The following is a 12537-nucleotide window of genomic DNA, read 5'->3' on the forward strand; positions in this document are numbered from 1 at the left end:
CAGACTGGGGCGGGCTCTGGGCTTCAGCCGTGGGCAGGATTCTGCCCTATGGGGCTGGGACTGGGGGGCTCGGGAGCTCCACGGGATGTGGGGGCTCAAGACTTGCCCCACAGAGCAGGGGGATCGGGATCCAGTGGGCCCGCAGTTGAGAACCGCTGATTTACAACACAGCACTAAAATAATGAGAGACAGCGATTAATCCAAAGAGAGAGACAGTTTGTTTGAATGTGAGTGTAATTAGCTGCAATTTACATATAAAACAATGTAGATTACAACAGTGCTCCAGGATCTACACTGGCATGGGAGGCCGCTATACTGCCATCACCAGCCACATACCTGCCGTGCTTCCCTCAGACAGGAGGAATTCTCTAACATCAAGCTGCAGCTAGTTTAAGTTCACTTAGTGCTACTTACATGGTGCAAAATGAACTTGGTGGGCCAGAGAATACAGCCCTCTGAGCTCACAAGCCACAACTCTGAATAGCTGCCTATTAACATTTATTAAAGAGACAAGTTGGGTGAGATCATAGCTTTTATTGGACCAAGTTGGAAGTGGGAAGTTATTTGAAAGTTAGTCAAATAAAAAAATATTACCTTGTGCACCTTATCTTTCTAATATCCTGGGACCAACTCGGCTGTGACAACACTGCAGAGTAACATTTGTGTCCTGCACTTTCCTTGCATGTAGGATGGTGAATTATAACCAGTGCCGAGAAGAGCAGGACAATGACCTCCTGCATCTTCCAGCCCACACTTCCGTTCATACACCTCAGAATGACAATAACCCTTCTTGCAGCTGCTGTGTTGATTCATATTCAGTTTGTGAGGTGCCATAACCGCTGCTGTTTGTGTTGCAGAGACTTGTTACGGCGGCTAGCGTGGCTGTTCTTGGAGCTCCGGCATTAGCGGATTCAGCAGACCTCCACATTGCTCAGAAAGGAAGACCACAGGCTCAGTTCGGGGGGCGAAGCCCCTCGGTCAAGTTTATTGTTGACGAAGCGCGGTATTAGTGCCCTGGCTTACTGGTTACTGACACACGGCCACATGTATGCCTGTGACAAGGTAAAGGCTCAGTCGGGACACCGGGATCCTGTCCCCTCAGTCCAGGCAAAGATACCCTGTCTATGACTTCTCCTTTTCTACCTAGATACAAACAAGTTACGTATTACACCAGATATTGTTAGTTACCACCCATATCCTTGGACCTGCTAGTTCAAACAAAACACCCTCATCCATTACCTTGTCTTCCCCTCCTTATCTTACGAGGGGTCGACAAGTTCTGGTACCATCTCTTAAGAACATGTTTACATCATTACTTGAGAGATCTGTATGTTTTTGTACTGTCCTCTCCAGTCAGGAATGTGCTGACTTGGTTACCTGACACCTGGTGTGTTGCTATTTTGCAAAAGCCAGGCCTGCCCTGGTTCACAGCCTTTAGTTCACACTGTTACTTATGCTTCGGGCTCCAGCAAGGCCTACACCCCCAGATCCTTTCAAGCAGCATTACTGCTATGACCCCAAGCACCCCAGCATTCACACCCAACACACCATTGCAATAATATTTGTACACAATATGCCTTGTGCAGTATTGTATGAAAGCTAATAACACGCTGGTTATTAATATATTTGTATAAAGTTATATGTGCAATTATTAACTCCCTGTCACAGACTCACAGGTCATACCCACTCTTGGCTCCATGTGGTCCCTGGGGAGAACCCCCTTCAGTGCCACAGCCCTTCTAGGGTGTCCACTCTCTCTCGGGGGTTAAGCCCCTCTGCCTCCTGGAACCGCACCTCTCTGAGCCTTAGCATGCCTGTCTCTTGTCATGGGCTCCCACAGGGAGTCCACTCTCTCTGGACCCCTGGGACACTCCCACTTTCCCTTCCTGCAAAGCTCCGTGAGGGGAGCTGCCAGGGAGCTAAAGTGTGGCACAAACCTCCGGTAGGACCCCAACATCCCAATGAAAGCCTGGACCTGCTTCTTAGTCTGGGGAGGGGGCCAGTCCTTGATTGCCTCCACTTTGGCCAGCTCCGGCTTCAGGTGGCCGCTCCCCACCTTGTGGCCCAGGGATGACACCTCTGCCATTCCCACCTTGCACTTTCCAGCTTTTATGGTCAGTCCTGCATCCTGGAGGTGACCCAGCACCCTCTTCACCTGGGACACATGTTCTTCCCAGGTCTGGCTAAAGACACAGATATCATCAATATACACTAGAGCAAAGTCCTCCATCCCTCTTAGTAACTGGTCCACTCGGGGCTGGAAGGTGGCAGGTGCCCCCTTGAGGCCGAAAGGCAGGACCAGGAACTTGAAGAGCCCTATTGGGGTGTTGAAGGCAGACTTCGCCCTGGCCTCTGGGTCCAAAGGCATCTGCCAGTAGCCTTTGGTGAGACCCATGGTAGTGGGGTACCGGGCGCCCCCCAACTTGTCTAGGATTTTTATCGGTCCTAGGGATGGGGTAGCATCGGACACCATGATGGCATTGAGCTTCCGATATCCACACAGAACCGGATCGACCCGTCCTTCTTGGGGACCAGCACCATGGGAGAGGCCCAGGGGCTGGAGGACGGCTGGATCACCCCTAAAGCCAGCATGTCTCCAACCTCTCTCTCCAGGTCCTGGGCTGTTTTCCCAGTGACTCTGAATGGGGAACACCTGATGGGAAGGTTGGCTCCCGTCTCCACCCGGTGAACAGCCAGGTTAGTGAGCCCAGGCCGGCTGGAGAACAGCTGCCGGTGTGAAGGCAGCACCTCTCTGATCTCTGCCTGCTGGGCAGGGGTTAGCTGGTCTGAGAGGAGAATTGATTCCAGCGAGGGGTCAGCCCCACCTCAGGGAGGAGTCCCACCAGGGGATCCTCTCCCTTCTCCTCCCACTGCCCACACCCAGCCAGCCCCAACTTCTCCCTGGCCCAGTATGGCTTCATCATGTTGACATGGTGCACCCGGTGGCGGTGTGCCCGGTTGGACAGTTCCACGACATATTTCACCTCATTTACCTGCCTGATTACCTTGAAGGGGCCGTCCCAGGCAGCTTGCAGCTTGTGCTTCCTCATGGGGATGAGAAGCATCCCCTGGTCCCCGGTAGCATAGAAGTAGGCACGTGCTGAGCGGTCGTACCAGACCTTCTGCTTCCTCTGTGCCCTGGCTAGGTTTCCCCAGGCCAAGCCCATGAGGTCCACGAGGTTTTCCCGGAAGGTCAGTACATACTCCATTGGGGGAGGCCTTCCCCCCGCACTCGTCCCTCATCAAGTCAAGGGGTCCCCTCACTCTCCTCCCATACAGCAACTCAAAAGGGGAAAATCCTGTGGATTCCTGGGGCACTTCCCTGTATGTGATCAGGAGGTGGGGTAAATACTTCTCTCAGTCCTGTGGGTGCTGGTCCATAAAGGTTTTCATCTTTAGGGTCCCATTGAACCTCTCCCCCAGCCTGTTGGACTGAGGGTGACACGCCGAGGCCCAGGTGTGTCAGACCCCACACTTCTCCCACAAGCACTGGAGCAGGGTTGACATGAAGTTGGACCTCTGGTCTGTAAGGACCTCCTTGAGGAACCCCACTCTGCTGAAAATGGTGAGCAGCGCGTCTGCCACGGTGTCTGCCTCCATAGAGGACATGGCTCTAGACTGTTCTCAATGGTAGCAGATGACAGAACGAGGAGTAATGGTCTCAAGTTGCAGTGGGGGAGGTTTAGATTGGATATTAGGAAAAACTTTTTCACTATGAGGGTGGTGAAACACTGGAATGCGTTACCTAGGGAGGTGGTAGAATCTCCTTCCTTAGAGGTTTTTAAGGTCAGGCTTGACAAAGCCCTGGCTGGGATGATTTAACTGGGAATTGGTCCTGCTTCGAGCAGGGGGTTGGACTAGATGACCTTCTGGGGTCCCTTCCAACCCTGATATTCTATGATTCTGTGGCCACTGCCTCGGGGTAGCGCACAGCGAAATCTACCACCACCAGAATGTATTCTTCCCTGACCGCATTGCTCTGCTGAGGGGCCCCACTATGTCCATGGCCACCCTCTGGAAAGGCTCCTCTATGATGGGCAGAGGTCTCAGAGCTGCTTTACACTTCTCCTGGGCCTTCCCCTCCCTCTGGCAGGAGTCCCAGGACCTGCAATACTGTTGGACGGCATCAAAGACCAGTAAAATTCTGTTGCAGCCTCTGCCTGGTGCGCCAGATGCCCTGAAAGGGGAATATTGTGGGCCAAGTACAACAGTCTGTGGTGGTACCTCTGGGGGAGGACCACCAATTGCCTCCTGGCTTTCCAAGGTTCAGTTTGCCCTGAATCAGCCCATTCCCAGTAGAGGAATCCCTTCTCCCACAGGAATCTCTCCTGGCGGTCCTCCCCCTGGGATACTGCACCACTATGGCCAGCCAGGGCCCTCAGCTTCTCTAAGCAGGGATCCTCCTGCAGCTCCATCTGGAATTCGGCTGCTGGGTTTGAGGGTACAGCCCTGGTTGGCGGTGCCTCAATTTCCCCACCTTGGGACGGAGGCTCCTGCCCAGCACTGTCAAGCCCTACCCTCTTGCTTTGGTGTCCCCCCTGCCCCTGGCATAGCCCTATCAACTGCGGCCCCCTGGACCCACGGTGCCCCCTCTCAGTGGGCTTCCACCCAGTTGACTCCCCGTGGGTTCTGCCATTGGCTGCCATTTCCTCCATCTTCAGGCATTGAGCTACCTTGTGTCCTTTTTGGCCACAGTAATTACATTTCAGGTCCCTCAAGTCCCTCGGGGGGTTGGCCTGCCCCGGCCTTCACGGGCACCCATGAGTTGGGCTTCCTGGAATCCCACCTTGGAGAGGTCTCTGTGTGACTCCCCTTCTGAGTCCCTGATGTGCGTCTCCCTCCTGTCCCTGATCTGCTGTTCACAAACTCATCCACTAGTGCCCCTGCACTGCGCAGATCTTTAGGCTTCTGCTCCACTAATCACATCTTAAGGTCTGGAGGGCAGATGTCATACAGCTGCCCCAACCCCACCAGGTTACACACCTCCTCTGCGGTAGTGGCCCCTGTGCCCTTCCCCCACTTGCGGAGATATTCCCCCAGCCGGTTGGCGACCTCCTTGTAAGTGACACCTGGGGTCTTGCGTACACCCCGGAATCGTTTCCTGTACGCCTCGGGGGTCAGTTTAAACTTCAGCAGTAAAGCCTGTTTGAACAGGTCATAGTCCCCCGTCTCAATACCATCTATTTGGCTGAGTGGCTCTATGGCCTTGGGACCCAGCAGGGGAGTCAGACAGCAAAGCCTGTCTGTGGGGTCAATCTGGTTCAGATCACAAGCCTTCTCAAAGGCTGTGAGATATGCATCAATATTCCCCCCCTTCCCCCGCTCCTTAAACTGTGGCAGCAGTTTGGTGTCTAGATTCCCCACAACACTGGTGCCTCTGGGCCCTTCCCCACTTACCCCCCGGCAGGCCCTCTTGGCCCGCTGCTCCTCCAACTCCAACTCGTGCTTCTGCTGTTCTGAACAGTCCACCAGCCTCCGCTCCTCCAGCTCCCGTCTCCACAGCTCCTCCAGGGAGAAACCTGACTGGGGTCCCCCTGTGCTGACTGGGGAGTTGGGTCTGATGGACTCTCGGCTGCTACACGGACTGCTCCCACGACTACTCCCTGGCTCTCTGGACACCCCGGGAGCCCCCCTGGGGTCTGGAGCCTGTTCCTCAGACTGGTCATTCTCTACAAGCTGAGCCATCAGCTGCTCCTTAGAGAGCCTCCCCACGCTTAGCCCTCTCTCTCTGCACAGACGTGCCAGGTCTTTCTTACGGAGCGGGGTATAGGCCATTCCTGCGCTGGTTCATTCAATTCCCTCGTTTTATCGCTGGCAGCCACTCCCTGCAAAGTGCCTGCGCTCACAGCCAGCCGTCTACAGGGTGCATCTGCCAATCATCCTCTGCTACCACGTTGTTATGGACTCACAGGTCATGCCCTCTCTTGGCCCTGTGCGGTCCCTGGGGGTTAAGCCCCTCTGCCTCCTGGAATCGCAACTCTCTGAGCCTTAGCAGGCCTGTCTCTCGCCGTGGGCCCCACTCTCTCTGGACCCCAGGGGCCTCCACTCCCAGAGGAAATAATGCAACCCTGTTCTCTAGACTGGAGTGACTCTCAGCCAGCATAAAGCAGGAGGGTATATTGAGCGTCTGAACACAACATAGGAAACTCTCAGGGCCCTCAGGCCTGGCCTCCCTCAGCACAGCAAATTCAAGTCTCCCCCGCATCCAGGTGTCTGGGCATCCGATATCACCTCCCCCAAGCCCCACCTCTGTCCATTGTCTTCTGTCCAGGTAAACAGGGTCGCCTGGGCCTCCTCTCTTCTCTTCTGTCCTTTGTTCCCCTCTGGTTGGAACCAGCTGGTCAGGTCACCGGGGTCCTCTCTCCACAGCCCATTGTCCTCCCACTGGAAGAACTGGCTGTGACTCCCAAGCTGGGCCTCCCAGTCACCAGGTCACCAGTTGCTGGGGTATCCATTATCCAGGCCATAGGCTGGGGTCTCAAGTTCTGTCACTGGTCCTTTGTAACAACAAACTCCCTCTCCCATCACCTCATTAAACCAGTAACACCCAAGGAAACCGTCCCACCCTCTCTGCATACAAACCATTGAAAAAACCAAGAAAAACCCCATTTCATCATACTCCCTCTCTATGAAGTTACTAAAATGTGTTTGAACCAGACAAGGCTGGGATGTGGGTAAACAGAGTAATTTGCATAGAGGAACGCAGCGGGAAGGAAACAGCAGGAATCTTCATCATCAGACTCCCTGGAACCTCTCCTCACCACAGTGCACTGAACTTTGAGAATGCATTTCAAAAGTTCACTGGGCCATAAAAGAGGGGGGCAATGTTTCCTCCTCCATGTGGAAGTTTAATGCAGTGTTTGCTTGTGCGAGGATTACAGACCAGAAAAGCTCTTTATGCAGAGGCAGAGAACACCAAATGATGCAGCAAGTCCATGCAGAAATTCACGAAGAACCTTTCCTTTTGTGCAAAACAGGGGCTTATTGTACAAATCCTCACTAACGCTTAAATATAGGGGTTACCGGTGGTCAGCACTAACAGCAACAATTGCTCATTTATTTCAAATATTTTGAAAGTAGCAATTTCTTGAGTCAAAGTGAACAAGTTTAATAGATTAGGTCAAGAATGTGCACATCATTACATTACTGGTGAGCCATGCATATCACTTGTTTCACTTGCAGTTAAGTCTGATCACAGAAAGATTAAAGTCTTTGGCCCTTAACTATTTCCATTGGAGAATTCTGTGCATGATGGCAAGTAAATTGAAAGAAAACAAGATGTGTCTTGGTTAATGCATCTCAAAGTAGTGACCTGCCTTTTTTCAAATACCATTCACTGGCCATACAGACAAAAATGAAATGCCCCTACCCCACAAAAATGCTTCATTTGACCTCTCTGGAGCATTTTTCATGTAACCTGAATATGGCATTCATATTTACAATGCGGTTTCAAATAAGGATTAGTGCCACATTCTGGAGTGCATTTCAGCTCAGTGAGATGTTGTGTCACTGCTGGTATTATAACCCTATATGCCCCAAAATGCTTCTGCTCCTGTGGCTGCCTGCCTGGGGGTACACAGCCTTCAACCAGCATGCACTGTGTTCTGTGTTGTGACGAAGTGGGACTGTTCTTAATGTTTCCTCCAAATATTGTGGGGGTGCCTCAGTTTCCCCTATGCAGTTCTTAAGTATCTAGGTGGTGGGGTAAGGGTGTATGATCACTGCAGAGCCCTAGAGGGCAGGTGTGTGCAGGGGTCTGGACACAGAGAATGGCCAACACCCTGTTTCCTGGCCACTGATGGCCTGGGCCCTTCCCCCCCTGCAAGGTGAAAGCTGAAGGGTTGGAGAACAAAGGAATCAGGTGACCATCTGGCCCAGGAAAGAAACAAAGCCCAGAGGAGGAGGGGCTGGAGGGAGTTTCAGTTTGGGGCTGGCTGGGACATGGAGTGAAGGGCAAACGTGGTTGTCTGGCTCACTGCCCCCCAAAATGGACCCAGCTGAGGGGTCCTGTTCTCTGCACCTACCAGCTCTGTGTTAGACCATGTTCCTGTCATCTAATAAACCTCTGTTTTACTGGCTAGCTGAGAGTCACGTCTGACTGTGAAGTTGGGGTGCAGGACCCTCTGGCTTCTCCAGGAGCCCTGCCTGAGCGGACTCGCTGGGGGAAGCACACGGAGGGGCAGAGGATGCTGAATGCTCCAAGGTCAGACCCAGGGAGGTGGAAGCAGTGTGAGCTGTGTGTCCTGAAGACAGGCTGCTCACAGAAAGGCGACTGCCCCAGAGTCCTGACTGGCTTCATGGGGAGCAGTTCCAGAGCATCGCCCAGGGACTCCGTGACATGTGTACTGTACATGAGAACATAAAAACATGTGAACAGCCATACTGGGTCAGACCAAAAGTCTATCTGGCCCAGTATCCTGTCTTCCGAGAGTGGCCAATGCCAGGTGCCCCAGAGAGCTTCTGACAATCAGAGGCTAGGGACACCATCCCTGCCCATCCTGGCTAATAGCAATTGATGGACCTATCTTCTATGAACTTATCTAGTTCTTTTTTTAATCCTGTTATAGCCTTGGCCTTCACAACATCCTCCGGCAAGGAGTTCCACAGGTTGACTGTGTATTATATGAAAAAATACTTCTTTTTGTTTGTTTTAAATCTGCTGCCTATTAATTTCATTTGGTGACCCCTAGTTCTTGTGTTATGAGAAGGAGTAAATAACACTTCCTTATTTACTTTCTCCACACCAGTTATGATTTTATAGACCTCTGTCATATCCCCCCCTTAGTCCTCTCTTTTCCAAGCTGAAAATTCCCAATCTTATTAATCGCTCCTCATATGGCAGCCATTCTATACCCCTAATCATTTCTGTTGCCCTTTTCTGAACCTTTTCCAATTCCAATATATCTTTTTTGAGATGGGACAACCACATCTGCATGCAGTATTCAAGATGTGGCCGTACCATGGATTCATATAGAAGCAATATGATATTTTCTGTCTTATTATCTGTCCCTTTCTTAACGATTCCCAACATTCTGTTCATTTTTTCGATTGCCACTGCACATTGAGTGGATGTTTTCAGAGAACTATCCACAATGACTCCAAGATCTGAGTGGTAACAGCTAATTTATACCCCATCATTTTATATGTATAGTTGGGATTATGTTTTCCAGTGTGTATTACTTTGCATTTATAAACATTAAATTTGATCTGCCATTTTCTTGCCCAGTCACCCAGTTTTGAGAGATCCTTTTGTAGCTCTTTGCAGTCTGCCTGGGACCAAACTGTCTTGAGTAGTTTTGTATCATCTGCAAATTTTGCCACTTCACTGTTTACCCCTTTTTCCAGATCATTTATGAATATGTCAAATAGGACTGGGCCCAGTACAGAACCCTGCGGTGGGGGGACACCACTATTTACCTCTCTCATTCATGTATAGCTCTGATTCAGCCATTTTGTATCCAACAGCCTGCCACCGCTTTTCACAGACATACTCTTGGCTTCCTGACTTGGCTGATGTTAGCAGGTGACCCCAGCACACCTCCCGTCTCAAACCTATGTGCTCTGCGATGTCCAGCCCTCTCCTGCAGCATTCAGAGGAAAATAAGGTCTGTTTCCTCCTCTAAAGAGACAAAATGCACAGCTTGCCACATTCAGTGGAGTTAGCTACACTTTTTATTCAAATACAGCACTGTTGGTTTAGCTCAAAAGTAAAACAAGTTTAGTAACAAAAGAAGATAGGATTTGATGTGAGTTCAGGTATAAGAGATAAAGGCAGAAGTGGTTTCAAACAGATAAAAGTGAAACGCTTTCCAGTGACTAAAACTGAACCTAGCAAGATACAGCCTTTGTTCAAGATGGCTTTTCTCACCCAAAGTCTTCCAGCAGGATGGCGGCTGTCCCTCCCACCCTCGGTCAGAATCTCCTCTAGAAGCCAAAGTGCTGGCTCCTTTGTCTTCTTAGGTGAAAGAGATCATTTGGGGGTCTTTGGCCTTCTCTTTTATAGTCCAGGGAACCTTTGCAATGGCTCCTTCTGAAGGTTACACCTCAACATTTAGTCAAGCTGTGAGAAAGGTGATGCTGAGCCTGGTGGTGAAGGAAGGGCCATGGATCATTGGTGTGCGGCTGCTTCTGCTTCCACAGCCCATCAGTATGCTTTTTCTTGCTGCTGCTTTTCTGCCTCCCGCTCCTGGGCTCCTGCTTCCCAGTTTTGGTGTTCACACTCTTTGGCTTCCTGCTCAGCTAAACAGTTCTGGCGTTCATGCTTCTGTCTTGATTTGTCACTCTCCAATTTGGCCAGCTCTAGCTTTGCAGTTGCTCTGCTGATGCTCCTGTTTTTGCTTTACTTTGTTCTGTTTCCTTTACCCAAAATAAACAAACAGAAAATAATAAAATTGTAACCTTTCCTTTGGCTGTTTTCAGCCCCTACACTTGAGAATCACATAAGTGGTTCTCACCCAGGGGTATGTGTGTACTGGAGGTACGCAGAGGTGTCCCCAGGGTACATCAACTCATCTAGATATTTGCCTAGTTTTACCACAGGCTACATAAAAAGCACTAGTGAAGTCAGTACAAACTAAAATTTCATACAATGGCTTGTTTAGACTGCTCTATATGTCGTACACTGACAAGTAAGTACAATATTTCCATTCCAGTTGATTTATTTTATAATTATATGGCAAAAATGAGACAGTCAGCAATTTTTCAGTAATAGTGTGGCTATGACACTTTTGTATTTTTATGTCTGATTTTGTAAGCAAGTAGTTTTTAAGTGAGGTGAAACTTGGGGTGCGCAAGACAAATCAGACTCCTGAAAGTGGTTCATTAGTCTGGAAAGGTTGAGAGCCACTGACTTAAACTGTTACCCCAGTGCTTGAGCTGTAAATCTGTTAAAATAGCAAGCAGTATGTAAATCCTGCATGACTACACCACTGTCCCACAAAATTCTTCGTCTGCCCTCTCTGTAGCACTTTTCCATGTAACTTGAATGTAGCATTAATATTTAAAATAATGTTTCAACTATTGATCAGTTCAATAGCAATCATCAAAATTATTTGCATAAACAGTAGCATGTATTAAAGCAAAGGTGTCATGATAGCTTCAAAGCTGTCGGGATAACATACGACAGTGAGAACCACTTTGTACATATATTTATATATTTCCACAAACATGGTCAAACGGAGAACTGGAGTACTTGTGGCACCTTAGAGACTAACAAATTTATTTGAGCATAAGCTTTCGTGAGCTCACTTCATTGGATGAAGCTGTAGCTCACGAAAGCTTATGTTCATGTTTGTTAGACTCTAAGGTGCCACAAGTACCCTTTTCTTTTTGCGAATACAGACTAACACGGCTGCTACTCTGAAAACTGAGAGCTGGCATTTCTATGATGGAGTTTGGGGAATGTAAGAGGAAAGGAGGTATAGGTATTCTAGCAATACGATAGAGTTTCCAAACTCTATTAACGCATACCAAGCCACATTGCTGCTGTACGAGTCTCCCGAAAACACTAAGGATGCTAGCGGGTTTAACTTAGTGTAGTATCTAGGACTAGGAGAGTACTTCTTTAAGTAGTTTGCGTACACTCTACTGCTTTGAGACAGACTCGAAGTTGAAGAAGGACTCAGAGATCGGACCTCATAGTGATGGGATTAGGGCTAGAAGACAAAGAGTTTGTGAGAACTGTAGTGCTATTCACTGTTGTCTATATTTTAGAAGCCATCAGAAATCACTCACAACTTCAGGATAGGTTAAGCTAGACCTTGGATGTTTGCACATAGTTAATAAACATGGTTATTTGAGAGCCAGCTATGCCCGAGCAGTGTCTTCATATGAATTTTGCTGTGTAACATGCAAAACACACAACTTTAATAATGTGTTTTATTATTTTTATTAACACAATGAAACAAATTTAGATAAATGTTGCCATTTTCCTGTTCTTAATTCACCAAACAACAAACTCCTTCCTTTGTAACTAGTGTATAATGTCCCCAGAAGGGGTGTACCAGACCCTCTGCTGGAGGTCTTGTGCCTTGCCACTCCCTGCCCCAGAAAAGGGCAGTGGAGAGGGTCCTCCAAATTGCCTAGAGTGGGTGCTTGGGACACAGCCAATCAGAAAGGGGCTGAAGGGAGCAGCCAATCAGGCCCCAGCAGCTTAGTATAAGAAGAAATGCAGGGCCATTATGAAATCAGGTCCTTGCTAGAGTTTGAGGAATGTGGTGGGGTGAGGGAGTAATTGGACCTCAGACAGAGCAATGCTGGTGGAAAGAAGGAGCTCTGGGCTGATTGCTGCTGAGGAAGTTGCAGTGGGGGAGGTTTAGATTGGATATTAGGAAAAACTTTTTCACTAAGAGGGTGGTGAAACACTGGAATGCGTTACCTAGGGAGGTGGTAGAATCTCCTTCCTTAGAGGTTTTTAAGGTCAGGCTTGACAAAGCCCTGGCTGGGATGATTTAACTGGGAATTGGTCCTGCTTCGAGCAGGGGGTTGGACTAGATGACCTTCTGGGGTCCCTTCCAACCCTGGTATTCTATGATTCTA

The sequence above is a fragment of the Lepidochelys olivacea genome (genome assembly GCF_965140295.1).
Source record: "Lepidochelys olivacea isolate rLepOli2 genome assembly, chromosome: 20".
Classification (NCBI taxonomy): Eukaryota; Metazoa; Chordata; order Testudines; family Cheloniidae; genus Lepidochelys; species Lepidochelys olivacea.